This window comes from Cuculus canorus, chromosome 2 (genome assembly GCF_017976375.1).
Source record: "Cuculus canorus isolate bCucCan1 chromosome 2, bCucCan1.pri, whole genome shotgun sequence".
Lineage (NCBI taxonomy): Eukaryota > Metazoa > Chordata > Aves > Cuculiformes > Cuculidae > Cuculus > Cuculus canorus.
Genome location: NC_071402.1, coordinates 29,134,675 through 29,140,674, shown reverse-complemented (window position 1 = coordinate 29,140,674; position 6,000 = coordinate 29,134,675).

Sequence of the window (6,000 nt, the reverse complement as noted above, 5' to 3'; positions counted from 1 at the left end):
GGGCCTAGCGACCTTGTTTGAGACAAATGCAAGTTACACACTTCCTCTGGCTTTGTAGACAGCATTTAAAATCCCAAATTTAAGGTTTTCTTTCTATTATGCTCATGTCTATTAATATTCAACTAATAATATCTCTTAATATTAATATAAATTCACATTTTAATGTTTTTCTCTGCTATTAGTGTGCTCGTCCCTTTGCTGAAAAATGTAATTTGTTCAATGATTTCAACAGAAAGAGCTTTTGTCAGGTAGCAGATTCATTCCAAATGGCTAGTTGTAGATCCATTAAAATGTAATGCAGAAGCATACCTGGCTGAAGGAGAAGTACAGGAAAGGCTTCTAAAATAGAGATGTGTTTTGTTTATATTTAAGAGCACCACTATAATTTCCTTTTTTCCTGCTAGATGCTTCCATTTACTGATCATACTTTGCTTAGCATGGTCAAACTTCACAGTTTGCCTGCCTGCCTTATCACTCTAACAACTCCTTCCTGCTGCACCACTGCACTGAACCTTGATCTGTAGAGATTAACTCACTCTAGAGAAAGGGATAAAGGGCAGTTTGGTCTCCCGGCCCTTTTGATCAGATCTTTTCTTCTCAGTCTTTGAAGGGAATTGCCAAGAAATGCAGAGTCCGGTAGTACTCTCGTGATTTTTTCTGTGTTTTATACCTCTTCTTTCCTCCAACAAAAAGTACTTAAATGATACCTTCTGGAATGTGAGACTATTGTCAGATTGCAACTGATGGTACGGTACTAGAAGAAAATCAGCTGTTGCTGAACTTAAAATATTTTTAAACTGATGGCAAAACTACAAGGGCATTACTGTACATTCTGAAATGCATAGTCAAAAGATGCCAGCATGACTGAGAACTTTAAATTGAATGCAAAATCAAGCAATAATGCAACAAAACTGCTTGAGAAGGATAGTGCAGATCAGTTAAAGAACTTTTATTTCTCTGCCTTCTATCTATCATTGTCATCCATTCAGATATCTGTTATTCCCTTCTGGCTACAGTGGCACGTACTTTGATGTTCAGACTTGGCACAGCTGTGGCAAATACTTCAATGTAATATTTTTGCCCAAATCTGAACAAGACTGAAACGAAAGAGCATAAAGGTAAATTAATTATAGAACAACAGGATTTGAGACTCTTTGGAATTCATTTGTATATCAGAAAGATAAATTAGACTTTGTAGTTCTGAATGACTTTTAAATAAACATAGTGGATTCTACCTATATGCAGTTACATAAGCATTTGACACAGTTTCTCACAGCATTCTGCTTAGGAAACTGTCAGCCTCTGGCCTGGACAGGCGCACACTCTCCTGGGTTGAAAACTGGTTGGATGGCCGAGCCCAGAGAGTGGTGGTCAATGGAGTTAACTCCAGCTGGAGGCCAGTTACAAGTGGGGTTCCCCAGGGCTCCGCACTGGGTCCAGCCCTGTTCAATGTCTTTATCAATGACCTGGATGAAGGCATTGAGTGCATTCTTAGCAAGTTTGCAGATGCCACTAAGCTGAGTGGAAGTGTGGATCTGCTGGAGGGTAGGGAAGCTCTGCAAAGGGATCTGAACAGTCTGGACTGATGGGCTGAGACCAATGGCATGAGGTTTAACAAGGCCAAATGCCGGGTCCTGCACTTGGGGCACAACAACCCTATGCAGTGCTACAGACTAGGAGAAGTCTGGCTAGAAAGCTGCACAGAGGAGAAGGACCTGGGGGTCTTGGTTGACAGCCGACTGAACAAGAGCCAGCAGTGTGCCCAGGTGGCCAAGAAGGCCAATGGCATCTTGGCTTGTATCAGAAACAGTGTGACCAGCAGGTCCAGGGAGGTTATTCTCCCTCTGTACTTAGCACTGGTGAGACCACACCTTGAGTACTGTGTTCAGTTCTGGACACCTCACCACAAGAAGGATGTTGAGGCTCTGGAGCGTGTCCGGAGAAGAGCAAGGAAGCTGGTGGGGGGGCTGGAGAACAAGTCTTACGAGGAGCAGCTGAGAGAGCTGGGGTTGTTTAGCCTGGAGAAGAGGAGGCTGAGGGAAGACCTTATTACTCTCTACAGCTACCTGAAAGGAGGTTGTGGAGAGGAGGGAGCTGGCCTCTTCTCCCAAATGACAGGGGACAGGACAAGGGGGAATGGCCTGAAGCCATTGTCCAATGTCCAGGGGAGGTTCAGGCTGGATATCAGAAAGAAATTCTTCACGGAAAGAGTCATCGGGCACTGGAACAGGCTGCTCAGGGAGGTGGTTGAGTCACCTTCCCTGGAGGTGTTTAAGGAACGGGTGGATGAAGTGCTTAGGGACATGGTTTAAGGGAGTGTTAGGAATGATTGGACTCAATGATCCAGTGGGTCCTTTCCAATCTGGTGATTCTATGATTCTATGATTCATCTCTATTGCAACGTCTATTTATTCCTTCTGGAGGTCCTCAAACTGATGTATCCTCCTCCTAAACCTTACAGAAGAGCTAGCACAATACCTGCACAGGAGGTTCACCTTTGCACCCACTTCTGTTGAACAGTTCTCACCTAATTATTCACCCAGTTCTGCAGCTTTGAACTCTTAATAGGTGTGAAAGCTACAAAGCACTGAACACATCCTTTTGGCCACTTGCCCCTTTAAAATCGAGGTTGTGAACAACTTAGGTCAGTCTGACCTTGATAAAATCGATGCAGCTATGAGTCACAACCACAGAAAATGGACATGAATACCTTCCAGTTTTTCATGTGATTTCTCGTGTCATAAGCAGGCAACACTGTCTATCACATATATTAACCTACTTTGCATTTTATCTAACAGTCTAATAGTGAATCACCAAACCACACATTTCTAGGAGGTGTTTTGTCCTTTAACTATTTGACAATTAATTACAATCTGCATGTACCATATCGAATTCAAACATCTGCTCTGAGTTCTAGAGGTTTTGGTAATCACACACTTTTAGTTTGTATTTTCATCCACCTAAACAAAACCAGCACCATGCAAGGACTCACTCACTTGCTAACAGAACAAACATACATACATCCTCAAATCTACGTGTGAGAGCTGAATCTTTTGTTAGACACACTTTCCTTTAAGGAGGGTCTGAACCAGCTGACTTGACGAAAATAAATATTAGATTTCCTCTATAAAAATAAAACATTTTGCATTTTTCTTTAGCTACAGTATTATCCAATGACTAGTTGTGAGTAGTTGTTATAATAAGCTATTATTTTTGCAGACTATTTGAAGTTTATCTTGTGCACCAGAATAGAGGGCTGCATGTCCTTTGTTACACTGAAGCTTTTAAGTTGCTCAGTGAACTGTGATCCTTAAAGAAGCTTGACTTTGATAGCTGTATGTCCAGTCGGATTTTCATCAAAACCAGTGCTAAGCAAGGATTCCATTACTGTTCAGATAGCTGTGTTAATGAATTATAAGCAATATGAGACAGCGTGGCTGTGTCCCAACATTTTTTTATTCTCTTATTCAAACCTCAGTCTTCATTTCTTCTCCAGAAGCCCACCTACAATTCTAAAGTCTTTGGCTAGGGAAGGGAACTCCAAAAGGATACCCTAATGTCACATTCCCTCAGTTCACTCAGTCATTGGAGGACTCAGCCTCTGTCCAACTGTGATGCCAGGTTGTAACCACATTCACAAAATTCACTGTAGTGGGTGTATTTTTGTAAGCTGTGTATTTCCTAAATGCAACTCAATTTTCAATGTGCTAAATTTGCTAGAAATTTTTTTCAATGTGCTAATTTTGCAGCAGAATGAGGTGGATTCTGGATCTGCCTTGGTGTCCCACTGGGCCTGTAATGACCTTTCATTCATTATCATTTATCTATAAGGATTGATAAAACCTGGGTATTAGTTTCATGAAATACCAGGGTTGGAGGTGTGGATGTAAAGGGGAGGAAGAAGGATGTAAATCTCTATAGAACATATTTGAAATGCAGGGTTAAGAACAAAACATTTAAAAACGGATGTGCCTGAATATGAAAACAAACCATTTCAAAAAATCTACAAAAAATAAGGTTCTTTTGGTTTCACATGCATCATTTTGGGCATAGCAGTAAACTTGTAAAGATCATAAAACTCATGGACAGTGAGTTCTCTGACAAGAGTCTGTGGCTTTGTGAAACAGGACATTTTTCACTGATGAAAATCTGCTGCTCTGATTCGTTGTCATGTAAATGGCTCCACTCTGTTTATGTACACTTATTATCAAAAGTGCAGTCCTAAGATGGAGTTCTGTAGTGCCTAAAAGCTGGTACTGAAGGGTCCAGGCATGGCTTTCGCCTCTTTGCAGTTGCCAAAAGAAGCAGAGAACCAGATGCTGGATTATGGATTCTTTAGTGTTCACCAAAAGGAAAATTGGCACTTTCAGCTGCAAATTTGAATGTGTTATAGAGGTGCAACAGGCTAAGTTATCAATTAACCTATCCATTCCTTGCTCTATCATTCTTTCTACTAAATTGGATTTACTTTGGATACTTTTATTAAACAAAACCATCTCAGGTGCAAACAGTCCAGCCTTAGAGAGAACTGAGTACACCAGTGATAGACAGGGAAAGGGAAGAGATTTGAGAGTATGTGATAAAGAGTGAAAAGTTAGTCAGAGCAAGGGTCTAGATTAAAACACAAGTCCAAAGACAAAAGACAAATTCAGCAAAACAAAGATAACTAGTTTGACTACATTATTGCAAGTGCAGGCACCTTCTAATCTTTCTATCAGTTAGCTAATCTCTGTGGCTTTCCCTCTAATGGAATATTAATCTGGTTTAGTTGTAATTAGCAAAACCAGTCATCATTTAATGAACAAACAAGTAACGTAACTCTCAAAAAGGCTTGCATTTGGCTTTCTAATTATGGCAATGAACGTGCACAGGTTTTCTCAATGGTAGCGGTAAGTATCATTCAATAAGGTTTTAAAGAAAACATTAACAGGCAATGCATGCATGCCACCAGCCATGAACACCCTCACAGGTAAGGCCGAAAAGGCACTTAGAACATCAGGTTTGGTTTTTTTATCTGTATCTCAAAGAGCTTATAACTTGTTGGCTGCTCTGGCAGCAGAGCTAGCCAGGGCCACACTTTGTTCCTATGTGCCCTGGTGTGCCTCATGGTGAAAGGAGAAAGGAGGCAGCATTGTCCAAACAAATCTGAGGAGTGTTGGACAACAAATACATACTTGGATGATTTTTTAAATTGCAAGTGTCCAGCACATGCACTCATCTCTTTTTATTTTTTCCTCTTTTTTTTTTTCCCTAGTGAAAGCATACTAAAAACTCTGTTAGCATTGGTGAGATTTTCATAGCTCAAAATTATTATGCACTAGTGGCTGGAGCATAATATATATTATTTAATACTACCTTCCTCCTTGCCTTCTGGCCACAATATGCCTACAGTGACTCCTCACCAAATGGCAGTGAGCTGCAGAAATTAATTTTAAGAGCAAAACTCCTGCACGTTGCACACCCTACGTCATTCTCAACAATGTCCGATAAAATTAACTGCCTGGACAATTGCGATATTGCATGGAGTCATTAAAGCTCAGGTTAAAGCAGTTCAATCAATACATATACAGTTTCACTCGGAGAATTAGAATCCTCGTCCAAGACCTAAAGTCTCTGAAAAAATTGTCAAACAGTCCCATGTTTTATGTCCAGTAAAAATTAATTTTGCTGCTTTGGACAGTAGTGCTCACCTGTATGTTCGGAAAATTAAAGTACTGAATGCCCGTCATGCTTCAGATATAGTCGTGCAGACACACTCTTGAATATCGCAGTCTGGAAGGTACTGAACAGCATCTTACTCTACTTTATGTACATTTATGTATCTAGACACCAGATAGACATAAGCAATAGGGAAAACCTACTGTATGTCCAGAGTTCCAATCCCTCTAACATTTTTTGTTATACATGTTAAAAGTTCAGAAGGAGCTATAGCTCACTGCTGGGTTTCTGCTGCATAAAAATAAATATCAATGACAAGAAAGATGAGGAGGAAGAAAGGAC